Source organism: Cololabis saira, chromosome 13 (assembly GCF_033807715.1).
Source record: "Cololabis saira isolate AMF1-May2022 chromosome 13, fColSai1.1, whole genome shotgun sequence".
NCBI lineage: Eukaryota > Metazoa > Chordata > Actinopteri > Beloniformes > Belonidae > Cololabis > Cololabis saira.
The window spans coordinates 9,216,549-9,242,856 of NC_084599.1; positions in this window are offsets into that span (position 1 = coordinate 9,216,549).

The following is a 26,308-nucleotide window of genomic DNA, read 5'->3' on the forward strand; positions in this document are numbered from 1 at the left end:
GGTTTGGAGAGAGAAGAGAAGTTTTCCTCCGTTTTGAAGTTTGAATGACGTTTCTACGTGCAAGTATGAGAAAGATACGTGACTCGGAAAAAAGGTGAATTTTGTCTTTTTTTTCTCAACATTTTCCCATCCGCTTATAATGGCGCCATTGAAATGCATGGGAAAATCTTCCCCATTAGTTTGGAAATTTGGAAATGTTTTTGCACTTCGTGCAAAAACTATTCGTGCCATCGTTCTGAAAATCCACAGGACTGTAGTTAAATTCAGGGCCTACAACTTTCTAAATCGGTTCAGAATTTTTCGAGTAACGGTGTGCGAGTGGTGAGGCCCCAAAGTTCACGCAATGCGTTCCGGATGGGGCAAAAAGTGCACGTTTGTGCACGTTGCGCAAAAACGTGCACGCCAATTGCTTATAAAAGTCATACCAATCGATTCCCGATTAAGGCGCACGTTTGTACGTTTTTACTTTTCGCGTTTTCTCAAAGCTGCGGGACTAGTTACGCGCCGAAGTTTTTACGGAAGAATATATAATAACTAGACAAAATTCCCGGGAAATTTTGAAGTGCCACGGACTACTGCCGGATGATCGCGGGATGCACCCATGAAGGTCAAGGACTCGATACTTGGTCATTTGACACCACCCATGACTCTCTATGTCAAACCATTCAAAAGATATTGGACTATAACGTATCGGCCAATCAGAAGAAGGGGCGTGGCTAATTTGCACCAATGAGGGTCAGGGACTCGATACTTAGTCATTTGACACCACCCATGTCTCTGTATGTCAAACCATTCAAAAGATATTGGACTTTAACGTATCAGCCAATCAGAAGAAGGGGCGTGGCTAATTTGCACCAATGAGGGTCAGGGACTCGATACTTGGTCATTTGACACCACCCATGTCTCTGTATGTCAAACCATTCAAAAGATATTGGACTATAACGTATCGGCCAATCAGAAGAAGGGGCGTGGCTAATTTGCACCAATGAGGGTGAGGGACTCCATACTTAGTCATTTGACACCACCCATGTCTCTGTATGTCAAACCATTCAAAAGATATTGGACTTTAACGTATCAGCCAATCAGAAGAAGGGGCGGGGCTAATTTGCACCAATGAGGGTCAGGGACTCGATACTTAGTCATTTGACACCACCCATGTCTCTGTATGTCAAACCATTCAAAAGATATTGGACTTTAACGTATCGGCCAATCAGAAGAAGGGGCGTGGCTAATTTGCACCAATGAGGGTCAGGGACTCGATACTTAGTCATTTGACACCACCCATGTCTCTGTATGTCAAACCATTCAAAAGATATTGGACTATAACGTATCGGCCAATCAGAAGAAGGGGCGTGGCTAATTTGCACCAATGAGGGTCAGGGACTCGATACTTAGTCATTTGACACCACCCATGTCTCTGTATGTCAAACCATTCAAAAGATATTGGACTTTAACGTATCAGCCAATCAGAAGAAGGGGCGGGGCTAATTTGCACCAATGAGTGTCAGGGGCTCGATACTTAGTCATTTGATACCACCCGTGAGTCTCTATGTCAAACCATTCAAAAGATATTGGACTATAACGTATCGGCCAATCAGAAGAAGGGGCGGGGCTAATATGTATATATAATATACAAATGTAAATATTTATATGTATAATAATAATAATATACATATATATCCCATGAACCTGTCCCCAGCAGGACTGGGGATCATGTAAGGTCAAAAGGTCAGGGTTCAGATTCCTCCATTATCCAAGGTAAAGTATTATGAAGTCTGCATTGAGTGGGTCATGTGACTAGTTCTGGGTCACATGACCCGGAAGTATGGTAGTGTATATTGTATTGGAATGACTCAGCTAGTTCTTCGGATTTGACAAGCCTCAAATAACTTCACCTTGTAATCAAACTGTAGCTCCTAGCAGAAAAACAAAGACATCGTGAGAGAGACAGAACCCGGAAGATTCTGACAATCTTAATTTTATTCAGATATTCCTTAAAATGTGTTAGTAACGGCAATTCGAAAACAAAAATGAGATTTTTTTGAAGAAAACGTTATTTAACATGGGAGTCAATGGAGAGAAAGACAGGATTTGGCGTGTCTGTTGGGCCCCCCGGTCAAATTTTGTGCACACCACGCCTGTCAAAGTCACATTTTATAAATCACAACACCTATGTCTATATTCTGACCAAAAATGATCTGTCTACCTTTTACGGTTTGGCCGTGAGGTCGAGTTACAAATAAAAATTATGATCATTTTTTTAAAGTCTCTCGCACTCTGATCAATTAGAACCGCACTGTAGATTTGACAAAAAAGTGATTTCCAGTCCTCGCTTGAGCGCTCATATCTTGAAAAGTGTACATTTTAGGAAAAAACAGTCCGGGGTTTGGAGAGAGAAGAGAAGTTTTCCTCCGTTTTGAAGTTTGAATGACGTTTCTACGTCCAAGTATGAGAAAGATACGTGACTCGGAAAAAAGGTGAATTTTGTATTTTTTTTCTCAACATTTTCCCATCCGCTTATAATGGCGCCATTGAAATGCATGGGAAAATCTTCCCCATTAGTTTGGAAATTTGGAAATGTTTTTGCACTTCGTGCAAAAACTATTCTTGCCATCGTTCTGAAAATCCACAGGACTGTAGTTAAATTCAGGGCCTACAACTTTCTAAATCGGTTCAGAATTTTTCGAGTAACGGTGTGCGAGTGGTGAGGCCCCAAAGTTCACGCAATGCGTTCCGGATGGGGCAAAAAGTGCACGTTTGTGCACGTTGCGCAAAAACGTGCACGCCAATTGCTTATAAAAGTCATACCAATCGATTCCCGATTAAGGCGCACGTTTGTACGTTTTTACTTTTCGCGTTTTCTCAAAGCTGCGGGACTAGTTACGCGCCGAAGTTTTTACGGAAGAATATATAATAACTAGACAAAATTCCCGGGAAATTTTGAAGTGCCACGGACTACTGCCGGATGATCGCGGGATGCACCCATGAAGGTCAAGGACTCGATACTTGGTCATTTGACACCACCCATGACTCTCTATGTCAAACCATTCAAAAGATATTGGACTATAACGTATCGGCCAATCAGAAGAAGGGGCGTGGCTAATTTGCACCAATGAGGGTCAGGGACTCGATACTTAGTCATTTGACACCACCCATGTCTCTGTATGTCAAACCATTCAAAAGATATTGGACTTTAACGTATCAGCCAATCAGAAGAAGGGGCGTGGCTAATTTGCACCAATGAGGGTCAGGGACTCGATACTTGGTCATTTGACACCACCCATGTCTCTGTATGTCAAACCATTCAAAAGATATTGGACTATAACGTATCGGCCAATCAGAAGAAGGGGCGTGGCTAATTTGCACCAATGAGGGTGAGGGACTCCATACTTAGTCATTTGACACCACCCATGTCTCTGTATGTCAAACCATTCAAAAGATATTGGACTTTAACGTATCAGCCAATCAGAAGAAGGGGCGGGGCTAATTTGCACCAATGAGGGTCAGGGACTCGATACTTAGTCATTTGACACCACCCATGTCTCTGTATGTCAAACCATTCAAAAGATATTGGACTTTAACGTATCGGCCAATCAGAAGAAGGGGCGTGGCTAATTTGCACCAATGAGGGTCAGGGACTCGATACTTAGTCATTTGACACCACCCATGTCTCTGTATGTCAAACCATTCAAAAGATATTGGACTATAACGTATCGGCCAATCAGAAGAAGGGGCGTGGCTAATTTGCACCAATGAGGGTCAGGGACTCGATACTTAGTCATTTGACACCACCCATGTCTCTGTATGTCAAACCATTCAAAAGATATTGGACTTTAACGTATCAGCCAATCAGAAGAAGGGGCGGGGCTAATTTGCACCAATGAGTGTCAGGGGCTCGATACTTAGTCATTTGATACCACCCGTGAGTCTCTATGTCAAACCATTCAAAAGATATTGGACTATAACGTATCGGCCAATCAGAAGAAGGGGCGGGGCTAATATGTATATATAATATACAAATGTAAATATTTATATGTATAATAATAATAATATACATATATATCCCATGAACCTGTCCCCAGCAGGACTGGGGATCATGTAAGGTCAAAAGGTCAGGGTTCAGATTCCTCCATTATCCAAGGTAAAGTATTATGAAGTCTGCATTGAGTGGGTCATGTGACTAGTTCTGGGTCACATGACCCGGAAGTATGGTAGTGTATATTGTATTGGAATGACTCAGCTAGTTCTTCGGATTTGACAAGCCTCAAATAACTTCACCTTGTAATCAAACTGTAGCTCCTAGCAGAAAAACAAAGACATCGTGAGAGAGACAGAACCCGGAAGATTCTGACAATCTTAATTTTATTCAGATATTCCTTAAAATGTGTTAGTAACGGCAATTCGAAAACAAAAATGAGATTTTTTTGAAGAAAACGTTATTTAACATGGGAGTCAATGGAGAGAAAGACAGGATTTGGCGTGTCTGTTGGGCCCCCCGGTCAAATTTTGTGCACACCACGCCTGTCAAAGTCACATTTTATAAATCACAACACCTATGTCTATATTCTGACCAAAAATGATCTGTCTACCTTTTACGGTTTGGCCGTGAGGTCGAGTTACAAATAAAAATTATGATCATTTTTTTAAAGTCTCTCGCACTCTGATCAATTAGAACCGCACTGTAGATTTGACAAAAAAGTGATTTCCAGTCCTCGCTTGAGCGCTCATATCTTGAAAAGTGTACATTTTAGGAAAAAACAGTCCGGGGTTTGGAGAGAGAAGAGAAGTTTTCCTCCGTTTTGAAGTTTGAATGACGTTTCTACGTCCAAGTATGAGAAAGATACGTGACTCGGAAAAAAGGTGAATTTTGTATTTTTTTTCTCAACATTTTCCCATCCGCTTATAATGGCGCCATTGAAATGCATGGGAAAATCTTCCCCATTAGTTTGGAAATTTGGAAATGTTTTTGCACTTCGTGCAAAAACTATTCTTGCCATCGTTCTGAAAATCCACAGGACTGTAGTTAAATTCAGGGCCTACAACTTTCTAAATCGGTTCAGAATTTTTCGAGTAACGGTGTGCGAGTGGTGAGGCCCCAAAGTTCACGCAATGCGTTCCGGATGGGGCAAAAAGCGCACGTTTGTGCACGTTGCGCAAAAACGTGCACGCCAATCGCTAATAAAAGTCATACCAATCGATTCCCGATTAAGCCGCACGTTTCTACGTTTTTACTTTTCGCGTTTTCTCAAAGCTGTGGGACTAGTTACGCGCCGAAGTTTATACGGAAGAATATGGAATAATAAATAAATAACTAGACCAAAATTCCCGGGAAATTTTGAAGTGCCACGGACTACTGCCGGATGATCGCGGGATGCACCCATGAAGGTCAAGGACTCGATACTTGGTCATTTGACACCACCCATGACTCTCTATGTCAAACCATTCAAAAGATATTGGACTATAACGTATCGGCCAATCAGAAGAAGGGGCGGGGCTAATTTGCACCAATGAGGGTCAGGGACTCGATACTTAGTAATTTGACACCACCCATGTCTCTGTATGTCAAACCATTCAAAAGATATTGGACTTTAACGTATCAGCCAATCAGAAGAAGGGGCGTGGCTAATTTGCACCAATGAGTGTCAGGGACTCGATACTTGGTCATTTGACACCACCCATGTCTCTGTATGTCAAACCATTCAAAAGATATTGGACTATAACGTATCGGCCAATCAGAAGAAGGGGCGTGGCTAATTTGCACCAATGAGGGTCAGGGACTCCATACTTAGTCATTTGACACCACCCATGTCTCTGTATGTCAAACCATTCAAAAGATATTGGACTTTAACGTATCAGCCAATCAGAAGAAGGGGCGGGGCTAATTTGCACCAATGAGGGTCAGGGACTCGATACTTAGTCATTTGACACCACCCATGTCTCTGTATGTCAAACTATTCAAAAGATATTGGACTTTAACGTATCAGCCAATCAGAAGAAGGGGCGTGGCTAATTTGCACCAATGAGGGTCAGGGACTCGATACTTAGTCATTTGACACCACCCATGTCTCTGTATGTCAAACCATTCAAAAGATATTGGACTATAACGTATCGGCCAATCAGAAGAAGGGGCGTGGCTAATTTGCACCAATGAGGGTCAGGGACTCGATACTTAGTCATTTGACACCACCCATGTCTCTGTATGTCAAACCATTCAAAAGATATTGGACTTTAACGTATCAGCCAATCAGAAGAAGGGGCGGGGCTAATTTGCACCAATGAGGGTCAGGGGCTCGATACTTAGTCATTTGATACCACCCGTGAGTCTCTATGTCAAACCATTCAAAAGATATTGGACTATAACGTATCGGCCAATCAGAAGAAGGGGCGGGGCTAATATGTATATATAATATACAAATGTAAATATTTATATGTATAATAATAATAATATACATATATATCCCATGAACCTGTCCCCAGCAGGACTGGGGATCATGTAAGGTCAAAAGGTCAGGGTTCAGATTCCTCCATTATCCAAGGTAAAGTATTATGAAGTCTGCATTGAGTGGGTCATGTGACTAGTTCTGGGTCACATGACCCGGAAGTATGGTAGTGTATATTGTATTGGAATGACTCAGCTAGTTCTTCGGATTTGACAAGCCTCAAATAACTTCACCTTGTAATCAAACTGTAGCTCCTAGCAGAAAAACAAAGACATCGTGAGAGAGACAGAACCCGGAAGATTCTGACAATCTTAATTTTATTCAGATATTCCTTAAAATGTGTTAGTAACGGCAATTCGAAAACAAAAATGAGATTTTTTTGAAGAAATTTTTTTTTAACATTGCAGTGAATGAAGAGAGAGACAGGAATTGGCATGGCTCTTAGTCTCCCCGTTTAAATTTTGTGCACACCACGCCTGTCAAAGTCACATTTTAAGAATACCAAAATGTATGTCTACATTCTGACCAAAAATTATCTGTCCAGCTTTTACGGTTCGGCCGTGAGGTCGAGTTACAAATAAAAATTATGGTCATTTTTTCAGGGTTCTGCTCACTCTGATCAATTCGAACCTCCACTCTAGATTTGAAAAAGGGGGTTTTTTAGTCCTCGCTTGAAGGCTCATATCTTGAAAAGTGTACATTTTAGGAAAAAACAGTCCGGGGTTTAGAGAGAGAAGAGAAGTTTTCCTCCGTTTTGAAGTTTGAATGACGTTTCTACGTGCAAGTATGAGAAAGATACGTGACTTGGAAAAAAGGTGAATTTTGTCTTTTTTTTCTCAACATTTTCCCATCCGCTTTGAATGGCGCCATTGAAATGCATGGGAAAACAGTTCCCCATTAGTTTGGAAATTTGGAAATGTTTTTGCACTTCGTGCAAAAACTATTCGTGCCATCGTTCTGAAAATCCAGAGGACTGTAGTTAAATTCAGGGCCTACAACTTTCTAAATCGGTTCAGAATTTTTCGAGTAACGGTGTGCGAGTGGTGAGGCCCCAAAGTTCACGCAATGCGTTCCGGATGGGGCAAAAAGTGCACGTTTGTGCACGTTGCGCAAAAACGTGCACGCCAATCGCTAATAAAAGTCATACCAATTGATTCCCGATTAAGTCGCACGTTTCTACGTTTTTACTTTTTGAGTTTTCTCAAAGCTGCGCAACTAGTTACGCGCCGAAGTTCATACGGAAGAATATGGAATAATAATAATAAATAATAAGCCTGAGCAATAGTATTAGTGCCTCGTGCTGCGCACGAGGCACTCCTCCTCCATTGAGCTTGCGCATCTCAATGGAGGAGGCGTGCCACGTGGCGCAGCCGTGGCACTAATAATAAGCCTGAGCAATAGTATGAGTGCCTCGTGCTGCGCACGAGGCACTCCTCCTCCATTGAGCTTGCGCATCTCAATGGAGGAGGAGTGCCACGTGGCGCAGCCGTGGCACTAATAATAAGCCTGAGCAATAGTATGAGTGCCTCGTGCTGCGCACGAGGCACTCCTCCTCCATTGAGCTTGCGCAGCTCAATGGAGGAGGAGTGCCACGTGGCGCAGCCGTGGCACTAACTAGACCAAAATTCCCGGGAAATTTTGAAGTGCCACGGACTACTGCCGGATGATCGCGGGATGCACCCATGAAGGTCAAGGACTCGATACTTGGTCATTTGACACCACCCATGACTCTCTATGTCAAACCATTCAAAAGATATTGGACTATAACGTATCGGCCAATCAGAAGAAGGGGCGTGGCTAATTTGCACCAATGAGGGTCAGGGACTCGATACTTAGTCATTTGACACCACCCATGTCTCTGTATGTCAAACCATTCAAAAGATATTGGACTTTAACGTATCAGCCAATCAGAAGAAGGGGCGTGGCTAATTTGCACCAATGAGGGTCAGGGACTCGATACTTGGTCATTTGACACCACCCATGTCTCTGTATGTCAAACCATTCAAAAGATATTGGACTATAACGTATCGGCCAATCAGAAGAAGGGGCGTGGCTAATTTGCACCAATGAGGGTGAGGGACTCCATACTTAGTCATTTGACACCACCCATGTCTCTGTATGTCAAACCATTCAAAAGATATTGGACTTTAACGTATCAGCCAATCAGAAGAAGGGGCGGGGCTAATTTGCACCAATGAGGGTCAGGGACTCGATACTTAGTCATTTGACACCACCCATGTCTCTGTATGTCAAACCATTCAAAAGATATTGGACTTTAACGTATCAGCCAATCAGAAGAAGGGGCGTGGCTAATTTGCGCCAATGAGGGTCAGGGACTCGATACTTAGTCATTTGACACCACCCATGTCTCTGTATGTCAAACCATTCAAAAGATATTGGACTATAACGTATCGGCCAATCAGAAGAAGGGGCGTGGCTAATTTGCACCAATGAGGGTCAGGGACTCGATACTTAGTCATTTGACACCACCCATGTCTCTGTATGTCAAACCATTCAAAAGATATTGGACTTTAACGTATCAGCCAATCAGAAGAAGGGGCGGGGCTAATTTGCACCAATGAGTGTCAGGGGCTCGATACTTAGTCATTTGATACCACCCGTGAGTCTCTATGTCAAACCATTCAAAAGATATTGGACTATAACGTATCGGCCAATCAGAAGAAGGGGCGGGGCTAATATGTATATATAATATACAAATGTAAATATTTATATGTATAATAATAATAATATACATATATATCCCATGAACCTGTCCCCAGCAGGACTGGGGATCATGTAAGGTCAAAAGGTCAGGGTTCAGATTCCTCCATTATCCAAGGTAAAGTATTATGAAGTCTGCATTGAGTGGGTCATGTGACTAGTTCTGGGTCACATGACCCGGAAGTATGGTAGTGTATATTGTATTGGAATGACTCAGCTAGTTCTTCGGATTTGACAAGCCTCAAATAACTTCACCTTGTAATCAAACTGTAGCTCCTAGCAGAAAAACAAAGACATCGTGAGAGAGACAGAACCCGGAAGATTCTGACAATCTTAATTTTATTCAGATATTCCTTAAAATGTGTTAGTAACGGCAATTCGAAAACAAAAATGAGATTTTTTTGAAGAAAACGTTATTTATTATGGGAGTCAATGGAGAGAAAGACAGGATTTGGCATGGCTGTTAGTCTCCCCGTTCAAATTTTGTGCACACCACGCCTGTCAAAGTCACATTTTATGAATCACAAAACCTATGTCTATATTCTGACCAAAAATGATCTGTCTACCTTTTACGGTTTGGCCGTGAGGTCGAGTTACAAATAAAAATTATGATCATTTTTTTAAAGTCTCTCGCACTCTGATCAATTAGAACCGCACTGAAGATTTGACAAAAAAGTGATTTCCAGTCCTCGCTTGAGCGCTCATATCTTGAAAAGTGTACATTTTAGGAAAAAACAGTCCGGGGTTTAGAGAGAGAAGAGAAGTTTTCCTCCGTTTTGAAGTTTGAATGACCTTTCTACGTGCAAGTATGAGAAAGATAGGTGACTCAGAAAAAAGGTGATTTTTTTTTTTTAACCTCATCCCACACACAGTGTGAAATGCTGCCCCATACAAATACATGGTCCCCATTAGTTTGGAAATTTGGAAATGTTTTTGCACTTCGTGCAAAAACTATTCGTGCCATCGTTCTGAAAATCCACAGAAATGTAGTTAAATTCAGGGCCTACAACTTTCTAAATCGGTTCATAATTTTTCGAGTAACGGTGTGCGAGTGGTGAGGCCCCAAAGTTGACGCAATGCGTTCCGGATGGGGCAAAAAGTGCACGTTTGTGCACGTTGCGCAAAAACGTGCACGCCAATCGCTAATAAAAGTCATACCAATCGATTCCCGATTAAGGCGCACGTTTCTACGTTTTTACTTTTTGAGTTTTCTCAAAGCTGCGCAACTAGTTACGCGCCGAAGTTTTTACGGAAGAATATGGAATAATAATAATAACTAGACCAAAATTCCCGGGAAATTTTGAAGTGCCACGGACTACTGCCGGATGATCGCGGGATGCACCCATGAAGGTCAAGGACTCGATACTTAGTCATTTGACACCACCCATGACTCTCTATGTCAAACCATTCAAAAGATATTGGACTATAACGTATCGGCCAATCAGAAGAAGGGGCGGGGCTAATTTGCACCAATGAGGGTCAGGGACTCGATACTTAGTCATTTGACACCACCCATGTCTCTTTATGTCAAACCATTCAAAAGATATTGGACTTTAACGTATCAGCCAATCAGAAGAAGGGGCGTGGCTAATTTGCACCAATGAGGGTCAGGGACTCGATACTTGGTCATTTGACACCACCCATGTCTCTGTATGTCAAACCATTCAAAAGATATTGGACTATAACGTATCGGCCAATCAGAAGAAGGGGCGTGGCTAATTTGCACCAATGAGGGTCAGGGACTCCATACTTAGTCATTTGACACCACCCATGTCTCTGTATGTCAAACCATTCAAAAGATATTGGACTTTAACGTATCAGCCAATCAGAAGAAGGGGCGGGGCTAATTTGCACCAATGAGGGTCAGGGACTCGATACTTAGTCATTTGACACCACCCATGTCTCTGTATGTCAAACCATTCAAAAGATATTGGACTTTAACGTATCAGCCAATCAGAAGAAGGGGCGTGGCTAATTTGCACCAATGAGGGTCAGGGACTCGATACTTAGTCATTTGACACCACCCATGTCTCTGTATGTCAAACCATTCAAAAGATATTGGACTATAACGTATCGACCAATCAGAAGAAGGGGCGTGGTTAATTTGCACCAATGAGGGTCAGGGACTCCATACTTAGTCATTTGACACCACCCATGTCTCTGTATGTCAAACCATTCAAAAGATATTGGACTTTAACGTATCAGCCAATCAGAAGAAGGGGCGGGGCTAATTTGCACCAATGAGGGTCAGGGACTCGATACTTAGTCATTTGACACCACCCATGTCTCTGTATGTCAAACCATTCAAAAGATATTGGACTTTAACGTATCAGCCAATCAGAAGAAGGGGCGTGGCTAATTTGCACCAATGAGGGTCAGGGACTCGATACTTAGTCATTTGACACCACCCATGTCTCTGTATGTCAAACCATTCAAAAGATATTGGACTATAACGTATCGACCAATCAGAAGAAGGGGCGTGGTTAATTTGCACCAATGAGGGTCAGGGACTCGATACTTAGTCATTTGACACCACCCATGTCTCTGTATGTCAAACCATTCAAAAGATATTGGACTTTAACGTATCAGCCAATCAGAAGAAGGGGCGGGGCTAATTTGCACCAATGAGGGTCAGGGGCTCGATACTTAGTCATTTGATACCACCCGTGAGTCTCTATGTCAAACCATTCAAAAGATATTGGACTATAACGTATCGGCCAATCAGAAGAAGGGGCGGGGCTAATATGTATATATAATATACAAATGTAAATATTTATATGTATAATAATATTAATATACATATATATCCCATGAACCTGTCCCCAGCAGGACTGGGGATCATGTAAGGTCAAAAGGTCAGGGTTCAGATTCCTCCATTATCCAAGGTAAAGTATTATGAAGTCTGCATTGAGTGGGTCATGTGACTAGTTCTGGGTCACATGACCCGGAAGTATGGTAGTGTATATTGTATTGGAATGACTCAGCTAGTTCTTCGGATTTGACAAGCCTCAAATAACTTCACCTTGTAATCAAACTGTAGCTCCTAGCAGAAAAACAAAGACATCGTGAGAGAGACAGAACCCGGAAGATTCTGACAATCTTAATTTTATTCAGATATTCCTTAAAATGTGTTAGTAACGGCAATTCGAAAACAAAAATGAGATTTTTTTGGAGAAATTTTTTTTTAACATTGCAGTGAATGGAGAGAGAGACAGGAATTGGCATGGCTCTTAGTCTCCCCGTTTAAATTTTGTGCACACCACGCCTGTCAAAGTCACATTTTAAGAATACCAAAATGTATGTCTACATTCTGACCAAAAATTATCTGTCCAGCTTTTACGGTTCGGCCGTGAGGTCGAGTTACAATTAAAAATTATGGTCATTTTTTCAGGGTTCTGCTCACTCTGATCAATTAAAACCTCCACTCTAGATTTGAAAAAGGGGGTTTTTTAGTCCTCGCTTGAAGGCTCATATCTTGAAAAGTGTACATTTTAGGAAAAAACAGTCCGGGGTTTAGAGAGAGAAGAGAAGTTTTCCTCCGTTTTGAAGTTTGAATGACGTTTCTACGTGCAAGTATGAGAAAGATAGGTGACTCAGAAAAAAGGTGATTTTTTTTTTTTTTTAACCTTCACCGGACATTTCACACCCACAGTGTGAAATGCTGCCCCATACAAATACATGGGAAAATCTTCCCCATTAGTTTGGAAATTTGGAAATGTTTTTGCACTTCGTGCAAAAACTATTCGTGCCATCGTTCTGAAAATCCACAAGACTGTAGTTAAATTCAGGGCCTACAACTTTCTAAATCGGTTCATAATTTTTCGAGTAACGGTGTGCGAGTGGTGAGGCCCCAAAGTTCACGCAATGCGTTCCGGATGGGGCAAAAAGCGCACGTTTGTGCACGTTGCACAAAAACGTGCACGCCAATCGCTTATAAAAGTCATACCAATCGATTCCCGATTAAGTCGCACGTTTCTACGTTTTTACTTTTCGCGTTTTCTCAAAGCTCTGGGACTAGTTACGCGCCGAAGTTTATACGGAAGAATATGGAATAAATAAATAAACTAGACCAAAATTCCCGGGAAATTTTGAAGTGCCACGGACTACTGCCGGAGGATCGCGGGGCTCGATACTGAATAATATACTGATTAATATACTGATTAATATACTGATTAATATGACATCATCCATGACTCTGTATGTCAAACCATTCAAAAGATATTGGACTATAACGTATCGGCCAATCAGAAGAAGGGGCGGGGCTAATTTGCACCAATGAGGGTCAGGGACTCGATACTTAGTCATTTGACACCACCCATGTCTCTGTATGTCAAACCATTCAAAAGATATTGGACTTTAACGTATCAGCCAATCAGAAGAAGGGGCGGGGCTAATTTGCACCAATGAGGGTCAGGGACTCGATACTTAGTCATTTGACACCACCCATGTCTCTGTATGTCAAACCATTCAAAAGATATTGGACTTTAACGTATCAGCCAATCAGAAGAAGGGGCGTGGCTAATTTGCACCAATGAGGGTCAGGGACTCAATACTTAGTCATTTGACACCACCCATGTCTCTGTATGTCAATCCATTCAAAAGATATTGGACTATAACGTATCAGCCAATCAGAAGAAGGGGCGGGGCTAATTTGCACCAATGAGGGTCAGGGACTCGATACTTAGTCATTTGACACCACCCATGTCTCTGTATGTCAAACCATTCAAAAGATATTGGACTATAACGTATCAGCCAATCAGAATAAGGGGCGTGGCTAATTTGCACCAATGAGGGTCAGGGACTCGATACTTAGTCATTTGACACCACCCATGTCTCTGTATGTCAAACCATTCAAAAGATATTGGACTATAACGTATCGGCCAATCAGAAGAAGGGGCGTGGCTAATTTGCACCAATGAGGGTCAGGGACTCGATACTTAGTCATTTGACACCACCCATGTCTCTGTATATCAAACCATTCAAAAGATATTGGACTTTAACGTATCAGCCAATCAGAAGAAGGGGCGGGGCTAATTTGCACCAATGAGGGTCAGGGGCTCGATACTTAGTCATTTGACACCACCCATGTCTCTGTATGTCAAACCATTCAAAAGATATTGGACTATAACGTATCGGCCAATCAGAAGAAGGGGCGGGGCTAATTTGCACCAATGAGGGTCAGGGACTCGATACTTAGTCATTTGACACCACCCATGTCTCTGTATGTCAAACCATTCAAAAGATATTGGACTTTAACGTATCAGCCAATCAGAAGATGGGGCGGGGCTAATTTGCACCAATGAGGGTCAGGGACTCCATACTTAGTCATTTGACACCACCCATGTCTCTGTATGTCAAACCATTCAAAAGATATTGGACTATAACGTATCGGCCAATCAGAAGAAGGGGCGGGGCTAATTTGTATATATAATATACAAATGTAAATATTTATATGTATAATAATAATAATATACACATATATCCAATGAACCTGTCCCCAGCAGGACTGGGGATCATGTAAGGTCAAAAGGTCAGGGTTCAGATTTCTCCATTATCCAGGTTATATTACATGAAGTCTGTAATGACTGTGTCATGTGACCAGGTCTGGGTCAGTCTAATCAGTACACCTGAGTTCTGGTTGTTAGGGGCAACAAGAACCTGATACAGAGGGAGCGGGAATGACAGCTAGATTTTCGGTTGTGACAAACCTCAAATCACTCCACTTTGCGGTCAAACCGTAGCTCTTAGCAGAAAAATGAAAACATCGTGAGAGACGGAGAACCCAGAACATTCTGTCAATCTTATTTTCATTCAGATATTCCTTAAAATGTGTTAGTAACGGCAATTCGAAAACAAAAATGAGATTTTTTTTAAGAAAATGTTTTTTAACATGGGAGTCAATGAACAGCGAGACAGGAATTGGCGCGTCTGTTGGGCCCCCCGTTAAAATTTTGTGCACACCACGCCTGTCAAAGTCACATTTTATAAATCACAACACCTATGTCTATATTCTGACCAAAAATGATCTGTCTACCTTTTACGGTTTGGCCGTGACCTCGAGTTACAAATAAGAAATCATGTTTTTTTTTCAGTGTAACTACACTCTAGCAAACTGACTCCCGTGCTCTAGATTTGAAAAAAAGTGATTTCCAGTCCTCGCTTGAGGGCTCATATCTTGAAAAGTGTACATTTTAGGAAAAAACAGTTTCGGGTTTGGAGAGAGAAGAGAAGTTTTCCTCCGTTTTGAAGTTTGAATGACGTTTCTACGTGCAAGTATGAGAAAGATACGTGACTCGGAAAAAAGGTGAATTTTGTCTTTTTTTTCTCAACATTTTCCCATCCGCTTATAATGGCGCCATTGAAATGCATGGGAAAATCTTCCCCATTAGTTTGGAAATTTGGAAATGTTTTTGCACTTCGTGCAAAAACTATTCGTGCCATCGTTCTGAAAATCCACAGGACTGTAGTTAAATTCAGGGCCTACAACTTTCTAAATCGGTTCAGAATTTTTCGAGTAACGGTGTGCGAGTGGTGAGGCCCCAAAGTTCACGCAATGCGTTCCGGATGGGGCAAAAAGCGCACGTTTGTGCACGTTGCGCAAAAACGTGCACGCCAATTGCTTATAAAAGTCATACCAATCGATTCCCGATTAAGGCGCACGTTTGTACGTTTTTACTTTTCGCGTTTTCTCAAAGCTGCGGGACTAGTTACGCGCCGAAGTTTTTACGGAAGAATATGGAATAAATAATAAGCCTGAGCAATAGTATGAGTGCCTCGTGCTGCGCACGAGGCACTCCTCCTCCATTGAGCTTGCGCAGCTCAATGGAGGAGGCGTGCCACGTGGCGCAGCCGTGGCACTAATAAATAAATAATAAGCCTGAGCAATAGTATGAGTGCCTCGTGCTGCGCACGAGGCACTCCTCCTCCATTGAGCTTGCGCATCTCAATGGAGGAGGCGTGCCACGTGGCGCAGCCGTGGCACTAACTAGACAAAATTCCCGGGAAATTTTGAAGTGCCACGGACTACTGCCGGATGATCGCGGGATGCACCCATGAAGGTCAAGGACTCGATACTTGGTCATTTGACACCACCCATGACTCTCTATGTCAAACCATTCAAAAGATATTGGACTATAACTTATCGGCCAATCAGAAGAAGGGGCGTGGCTAATTTGATCAGACATCAGCCCCCGCCCTCTCTGAGCTGACGTCACGCGGGAAACAGAACGCGGGAAGCAGAACGCGGAAGCAGCAGTGCAGCAGTGAACACAGCGTTTTGACAGCGTGGGAAAAAAATCCTACCGCTACCACTGAACTCATTCACCTCAACGGGCCCAGCACTTGGGCCCGTGTCGGTAAGTCCCGCTCTCTACCAGGATCCAAACCCACCCGATCTGTGCCCACACACCGCCGCGGACTCCTCTTGGAGTCCTCGCGCGTAAGTTCCATTTCAGAACTCATCAGCTGAGCTGTACAGCACACGTAAACCGCAGCAAAAGCACGTCAAACACAGTTGCTGCCGTAGTTTTTGTTTTCTGGCAGAACGCGGGAAGCAGAACGCGGAAGCAGCAGTGCAGCAGTGAACGCAGCGCTTTTGACAGCGTGGGAAAAAATCTTACCACTACCACCGAGCTCACTCACCTCAACGGGCCCAGCATTTGGGCCCGTGCCGGTAAGTCCCGCTCTCTACCGGATCCAAACCCACCCGATCTGTGCCCACACACCGCCGCGGACTCCTCTTGGAGTCCACGCGTGTAAGTTTTATTTCAGAACTCATAAGCTGAGCTGTACAGCACACGTAAACCGCACCAAAAGCAAGTGAATTCACGCCAAACACAGTTGCTGCCGTAGTTTCTGTTTTCTGGTTCCTAGGCTACCCCATCTTCCCCCATGGCTCCACTCACCTCCCCTCATGACTGCGACAGCTGCCTCCGCAAATCCCAGAAGATCGCAGAGCTGGAGCAGCGCATTTCCAACCTCCACTGGATCAGGAATGAAGAGACTCGCCTGGACTCAGTGATTATTCTGGGCGCCGGTCCTCCTGCCAACCCCGCTGACCTGGACTCCACTCTCCCGCTGCCTGATGCCGGCTCCCCCGCGGCAGCGGTCGCCCCAGCTGATCCGGTCTCCACTCTCCCGCCGCCTGATGCCGGCTCCCCCGCCGCAGCGGTCGCCCCAGCTGATCCGGTCTCCACTCTCCCGCTGCCTGATGCCGGCTCCCCCGCCGCAGCGGTCGCCCCAGCTGATCGGACAGCCCCTGTCACTCCGCCCCACACTGTTGCTGTCCCCACAGCTACATCCAGGCTAGCCTCCTCAGTCTCTGCTTCACACCCGGATCCCCTGGCTGGAGACACATGGCTCTTGCAGGGGGCCAAGCCGAAGCCAAAATGGGTGACTAAAAGCCGAATTTCAGAGGCAACTTTCACCCTTAACCCGAACCCGAGGCTCGGGTCCCTCACGTCCACCCCTATCCAAACGGCACGGCCCACAGTCAATGGGAAAAAGCGAGGAACACCCCCCTCCTCCCCCCCTCCCCCCTGCGAGCTCGCGCTGGGAAATAAATACAACATCCTGAGCCTTGAGGATTTCCCTCAACCTGTCCATCCTCCTCCAGCCAGCCCCGTCACAGCCTCGCTGCCAGCAGCCCGAGGGGGTCGTGGGTCTGCTTCGGGTCCTCCATCGTCCCGGTCTGTGACCACCTCCTCCTCCCGTCGCAAAATTGTGAAGGAAGCTGCTCTCAGGGCGCGACGCTCCAGTGATCTACCCCGCTGCAAAGTGGCCGCAGCTGCACCTACAACCTCGTCAAGGTCCCCTCCAACAGAGGACCAGTGCCTGCCACCCCGCCCCCCTCCCCCCCTGTTTCCCCCAACCACCGCTATAGTGGGGGACTCCATAATCAGGAAAACGCGATTTTTCAACGCCTCCACGCACTGTTTTCCAGGGGCCACAGTCACAAAAATGATCGAAATACTTCCAGGTTTACTCCAAACACTTCCCCTCTCGATTAATCGTATCATCCTGCACCTTGGGACCAACGATGTGTTCCGGAGTAACCCCGACGTGCTGAAACGGGACTTCAACAGCCTGTTTGCCATGTTAAAAAACTGTGGAAAATCAGTCTTCATCAGCGGCCCTCTGCCCACCCTGGGCCGCGGTGAACAGAACTTCAGTCGCCTCCTTCACCTCCACTTCTGGCTCCAGGCTGTCTGCGGTGTCCATGGCTTTCATTCCATTGACAATTTCAATTTATTTTGGAACCGCCCTTCATTCTACCGGCACGATGGACTTCACCCGAGCAAGCTAGGCAGCCGCATGCTTACAAAAAACATACAGCGCACTGTACACACCATTGACTACATACAGGACACTCATGCATGACTATTTACATGCCACGCCCACTCCCCCGTGCCACCAGTGCCTTCTTCTTCTCCCCCCTCCCTCGGTGAATCACTCCCCCTACAGGCCCCTGCTGTCACTACATCCATTGCCATCTCTGAATCGCTCCTCCTACAGGCCCCTGCTGTCACTACATCCATTGCCATCTGTGAATCGCTCCTCCTACAGGCCCCTGCTGTTATTACACCCCCTGCTGTCGGTCGCCCAATCGATACCATTATAACTGTCAGACCCCTCCGTTTCCATGTGACCTTCAAGGAGCCACGCCCCCCTCCCCGCACAGACCGCCATATCAATCCTGTCAATCACAGTGTACTCTCTCCCCTGCCCAAAGCAGCTGCATATATACCACTCACCTGTCTCAAACTCTGTCTTCTTAATATCAGATCACTAACCAATAAGGCCCTTCTCATCTCTGATCTCATCACCGACAAAACTCTGGACATTTTCTGCCTCACAGAGACGTGGCAACTGCCGAATGATTTCACTCAGTTAAATGCAACCACCCCACCTGGCTTTTCCTTTTTTAGTAAACCCCGCGCCACTGGAAGGGGGGGGGGGCTGGCTCTCATCTACCGTAAAAACATAAAAGTCACTGCTCTCACTGTCCCCCAACACTCCTCCTTTGAATGCCTAGCTGTAAAACTCTCTGGACCCAAACCCATCATCATCATTACCATCTACAGACCACCAAAACCCTCCGCTGTTTTCCTTACTGAATTCTCGTCACTGTTAACATCTGTATGCACAATGTCCCCTACTGTTATCCTCCATGGCGATTTCAACATTCATATTGACGACCCATCCTGCACCCTAGCAAACGACTTCACATCACTTCTAAACTGCCTTGGTATCACACAACACGTCAACCTCGCAACACATAGCAAAGGTCACATTCTCGATTTAATCTGCTGCACAGACATAACTCCCGCCAACCTCACTATCATGGACTTCCCCATCTCGGACCACAAAGCCATTCTTTATGACATCCACACCCATTTGCACAAAGTCAAAGAACAACGGATCATCTCCTTCAGAAACATCAAACACATCAACCCCACAGATCTCTCTACCCTTATCAGCTCCTTCCCCAATCCCCCCTCATCCTCCTCCCCTGCCGATCTGGTACAACACTACAATAACTGTCTCTCCTCCTCTCTCACTGCCCTGGCTCCACTTAAAACCCGCTCAGTTTCATTTACCCACTCTGCCCCCTGGTTCACCCCTGACCTCCACCAGCTCAAATCCACAGGCCGTCAACTGGAGCGACTCTGCAAAAGGACCGGACTCACTGTGCACATCCAAATGTACTCCGATCACCTTCAGCTCTACAAAAATGCACTTAATACCGCCAAATCATCATATTACTCCAACCTCATTAATTCTGCCACAGGAAACAATAGAGTCCTTTTTTCAACCGTCAACCGCTTACTTCAGCCTCCAAAAACCCTCCCTCCAGACATCTCCACTGACCAGTGCACCGCCTTCCTGGACTTCTTCAGCTCCAAAATCAACATAATTCACCATCAACTGGCCTCAACCCGCTCTTCCACAAATGACCCACCATGGATAACCACCACCAACCAACCCCTCTCCAGTCCTCTCAACAATTTCACTCCGGTATCAGAACACACCATCTCAGAACTAATTCGTAAAGCCAAAACCACCACCTGTCAGCTCGATCCCCTCCCCACCCTGCTTGTCAAAGCATGTCTGCCATCCATTTCCCCCATGATTACCAAAATAATTAATTCTTCCCTCACCACTGGAACCGTTCCCCCAATCCTCAAACTAGCTGCCATCACACCCACCCTAAAAAAACCAGGTGCAGACCCATCTGACCTCAATCACTACAGGCCCATCTCCAACCTTCCCTTCATCTCCAAAACTCTGGAAAAGGTGGTAGCAGCACAATTACAGTCCCACCTAAATTCAAATAAACTCCACGAACCCTTCCAATCCGGTTTCCGCCCCAATCATAGCACTGAAACAGCCCTGGTTAAAATCACTAACGACCTCCTCCGTGCAGCTGACTCCGGCCTACTCACCATCCTCATCCTCCTGGACCTCAGCGCAGCCTTCGACACCATTTCTCACCCAATACTCCTGGACCGCCTGGCTGGCATTGGGATCACTGGTGTTGCACTCTCCTGGCTTTCATCTTACCTCACTGACCGTCAACAGTTTGTCCAACTACAGAACCATAAATCCGGATGCACGGGTGTCACAATGGGTGTCCCCCAGGGGTCAGTACTGGGTCCACTTCTCTTCACCATCTACCTCCTACCCCTAGGTTCAATTCTCCGTCACCATGGGGTCCATTTTCACACTTACGCCGATGACACTCAGATATACATCTCCTCCAACCCCACCGCTGCCATTCCTCCCGCTTCCCTCACCACCTGCCTACACGACATTAATACCTGGATGAGCAATAACTTCCTAAAACTCAACGGCAATAAAACTGAGGCTCTTCTCATCGGCTCCAAATCCACCCTCACCAAGTCACAACCCTCTCCCGCCCCTCCCATCATCATTGACGGCTTCCCGGTACCCTTTTCCCCCCACGTCAAGAGCCTCGGCGTCATTCTGGACAATACACTCTCATTTGCACCTCACATCCACAACATCACCCGGACTGCATTCTTCCACCTCCGCAACATCTCCAGACTTCGTCCAGCACTGTCCCAATCCAGCACCGAAATTCTGGTCCACTCATTCGTCACATCCCGTATCGATTACTGTAATGCTCTCCTCACTGGCCTCCCAACCAAACTCACCAACAAACTACAACTCATTCAGAACTCGGCCGCCCGGATCATCACCCGCATCAAGTCATCTGACCACATCACCCCCGTCCTCATCCAACTCCACTGGCTCCCAGTCCAATACCGTATCATTTATAAAAACCTCCTCCTCACCCACAAAGCCCTTCACAACCTAGCCCCCACCTACCTCTGTGACCTACTGAAAGAATACACCCCCTCCCGTACCCTCCGCTCAACCTCTGCTGGACTTCTTTTCACTCCCACCTCACACCTTAGCAGCATGGGTGCCCGAGCTTTCAGTTGTACGGCACCCAGACTCTGGAACTCCCTCCCCCCATACATAAGACAAATAGACTCCATCACCACATTCAAAACACAACTCAAGACTCACCTGTTTAAACTTGCCCATTCACTTTGACCGGTCACCACACACTACCTCCCACCATACTGTTCTGTTATCTGTACTGTTGCTCCTTGATTGTATGTATTGTGTATGTGTGTATGTATTATAATTTCTACTTTATTATTATTGTATTTCCTTTATTGTATTGTTTTGTTTTTATTCTGTAAGGTGACCTTGGGTGACATGAAAGGCGCCGTTAAATAAAATGAATTATTATTATTATTATTAATTTGCACCAATGAGGGTCAGGGACTCGATACTTAGTCATTTGACACCACCCATGTCTCTGTATGTCAAACCATTCAAAAGATATTGGACTTTAACGTATCAGCCAATCAGAAGAAGGGGCGTGGCTAATTTGCACCAATGAGGGTCAGGGACTCGATACTTGGTCATTTGACACCACCCATGTCTCTGTATGTCAAACCATTCAAAAGATATTGGACTATAACGTATCGGCCAATCAGAAGAAGGGGCGTGGCTAATTTGCACCAATGAGGGTGAGGGACTCCATACTTAGTCATTTGACACCACCCATGTCTCTGTATGTCAAACCATTCAAAAGATATTGGACTTTAACGTATCAGCCAATCAGAAGAAGGGGCGGGGCTAATTTGCACCAATGAGGGTCAGGGACTCGATACTTAGTCATTTGACACCACCCATGTCTCTGTATGTCAAACCATTCAAAAGATATTGGACTTTAACGTATCAGCCAATCAGAAGAAGGGGCGTGGCTAATTTGCACCAATGAGGGTCAGGGACTCGATACTTGGTCATTTGACACCACCCATGTATCTGTATGTCAAACCATTCAAAAGATATTGGACTATAACGTATCGGCCAATCAGAAGAAGGGGCGTGGCTAATTTGCACCAATGAGGGTCAGGGACTCCATACTTAGTCATTTGACACCACCCATGTCTCTGTATGTCAAACCATTCAAAAGATATTGGACTTTAACGTATCGGCCAATCAGAAGAAGGGGCGTGGCTAATTTGCACCAATGAGGGTCGGGGACTCGATACTTAGTCATTTGACACCACCCATGTCTCTGTATGTCAAACCATTCAAAAGATATTGGACTATAACGTATCGGCCAATCAGAAGAAGGGGCGTGGCTAATTTGCACCAATGAGGGTCAGGGACTCGATACTTAGTCATTTGACACCACCCATGTCTCTGTATGTCAAACCATTCAAAAGATATTGGACTATAACGTATCGGCCAATCAGAAGAAGGGGCGTGGCTAATTTGCACCAATGAGGGTCAGGGGCTCGATACTTAGTCATTTGATACCACCCGTGAGTCTCTATGTCAAACCATTCAAAAGATATTGGACTATAACGTATCGGCCAATCAGAAGAAGGGGCGTGGCTAATTTGCACCAATGAGGGTCAGGGACTCGATACTTAGTCATTTGACACCACCCATGTCTCTGTATGTCAAACCATTCAAAAGATATTGGACTATAACGTATCAGCCAATCAGAAGAAGGGGCGGGGCTAATTTGCACCAATGAGGGTCAGGGACTCGATACTTAGTCATTTGATACCACCCGTGAGTCTCTATGTCAAACCATTCAAAAGATATTGGACTATAACGTATCGGCCAATCAGAAGAAGGGGCGGGGCTAATTTGCACCAATGAGGGTCAGGGGCTCGATACTTAGTCATTTGATACCACCCGTGAGTCTCTATGTCAAACCATTCAAAAGATATTGGACTATAACGTATCGGCCAATCAGAAGAAGGGGCGGGGCTAATATGTATATATAATATACAAATGTAAATATTTATATGTATAATAATAATAATATACATATATATCCCATGAACCTGTCCCCAGCAGGACTGGGGATCATGTAAGGTCAAAAGGTCAGGGTTCAGATTCCTCCATTATCCAAGGTAAAGTATTATGAAGTCTGCATTGAGTGGGTCATGTGACTAGTTCTGGGTCACATGACCCGGAAGTATGGTAGTGTATATTGTATTGGAATGACTCAGCTAGTTCTTCGGATTTGACAAGCCTCAAATAACTTCACCTTGTAATCAAACTGTAGCTCCTAGCAGAAAAACAAAGACATCGTGAGAGAGACAGAACCCGGAAGATTCTGACAATCTTAATTTTATTCAGATATTCCTTAAAATGTGTTAGTAACGGCAATTCGAAAACAAAAATGAGATTTTTTTGAAGAAAACGTTATTTATTATGGGAGTCAATGGAGAGAAAGACAGGATTTGGCATGGCTGTTAGTCTCCCCGTTCAAATTTTGTGCACACCACGCCTGTCAAAGTCACATTTTAAGAATACCAAAATGTATGTCTACATTCTGACCAAAAATGATCTTTCTAGCTTTTACGGTTTGCCCGTGAGCTCGAGTTACAAATAAAAATTATGTTCATTTTTTGAAAGTCTCTCGCACTCTGATCAATTAGAACCGCACTGAAGATTTGACAAAAAAGTGATTTCCAGTCCTCGCTTGAGGGCTCATATCTTGAAAAGTGTACATTTTAGGAAAAAACAGTCCGGGGTTTGGAGAGAGAAGAGAAGTTTTCCTCCGTTTTGAAGTTTGAATGACGTTTCTACGTCCAAGTATGAGAAAGATACGTGACTCGGAAAAAAGGTGAATTTTGTCTTTTTTTTCTCAACATTTTCCCATCCGCTTTGAATGGCGCCATTGAAATGCATGGGAAAACAGTTCCCCATTAGTTTGGAAATTTGGAAATGTTTTTGCACTTCGTGCAAAAACTATTCGTGCCATCGTTCTGAAAATCCAGAGGACTGTAGTTAAATTCAGGGCCTACAACTTTCTAAATCGGTTCAGAATTTTTCGAGTAACGGTATGCGAGTGGTGAGGCCCCAAAGTTCACGCAATGCGTTCCGGATGGGGCAAAAAGCGCACGTTTGTGCACGTTGCGCAAAAACGTGCACGCCAATCGCTTATAAAAGTCATACCAATTGATTCCCGATTAAGGCGCACGTTTCTACGTTTTTACTTTTTGAGTTTTCTCAAAGCTGCGCAACTAGTTACGCGCCGAAGTTTATACGGAAGAATATGGAATAATAATAATAACTAGACAAAATTCCCGGGAAATTTTGAAGTGCCACGGACTACTGCCGGATGATCGCGGGATGCACCCATGAAGGTCAAGGACTCGATACTTGGTCATTTGACACCACCCATGACTCTCTATGTCAAACCATTCAAAAGATATTGGACTATAACGTATCGGCCAATCAGAAGAAGGGGCGGGGCTAATTTGCACCAATGAGGGTCAGGGACTCGATACTTAGTCATTTGACACCACCCATGTCTCTGTATGTCAAACCATTCAAAAGATATTGGACTTTAACGTATCAGCCAATCAGAAGAAGGGGCGTGGCTAATTTGCACCAATGAGGGTCAGGGACTCGATACTTGGTCATTTGACACCACCCATGTCTCTGTATGTCAAACCATTCAAAAGATATTGGACTATAACGTATCGGCCAATCAGAAGAAGGGGCGTGGCTAATTTGCACCAATGAGGGTGAGGGACTCCATACTTAGTCATTTGACACCACCCATGTCTCTGTATGTCAAACCATTCAAAAGATATTGGACTTTAACGTATCAGCCAATCAGAAGAAGGGGCGGGGCTAATTTGCACCAATGAGGGTCAGGGACTCGATACTTAGTCATTTGACACCACCCATGTCTCTGTATGTCAAACCATTCAAAAGATATTTGACTTTAACGTATCAGCCAATCAGAAGAAGGGGCGTGGCTAATTTGCACCAATGAGGGTCAGGGACTCGATACTTAGTCATTTGACACCACCCATGTCTCTGTATGTCAAACCATTCAAAAGATATTGGACTATAACGTATCGGCCAATCAGAAGAAGGGGCGTGGCTAATTTGCACCAATGAGGGTCAGGGACTCGATACTTAGTCATTTGACACCACCCATGTCTCTGTATGTCAAACCATTCAAAAGATATTGGACTTTAACGTATCAGCCAATCAGAAGAAGGGGCGGGGCTAATTTGCACCAATGAGTGTCAGGGGCTCGATACTTAGTCATTTGATACCACCCGTGAGTCTCTATGTCAAACCATTCAAAAGATATTGGACTATAACGTATCGGCCAATCAGAAGAAGGGGCGGGGCTAATATGTATATATAATATACAAATGTAAATATTTATATGTATAATAATAATAATATACATATATATCCCATGAACCTGTCCCCAGCAGGACTGGGGATCATGTAAGGTCAAAAGGTCAGGGTTCAGATTCCTCCATTATCCAAGGTAAAGTATTATGAAGTCTGCATTGAGTGGGTCATGTGACTAGTTCTGGGTCACATGACCCGGAAGTATGGTAGTGTATATTGTATTGGAATGACTCAGCTAGTTCTTCGGATTTGACAAGCCTCAAATAACTTCACCTTGTAATCAAACTGTAGCTCCTAGCAGAAAAACAAAGACATCGTGAGAGAGACAGAACCCGGAAGATTCTGACAATCTTAATTTTATTCAGATATTCCTTAAAATGTGTTAGTAACGGCAATTCGAAAACAAAAATGAGATT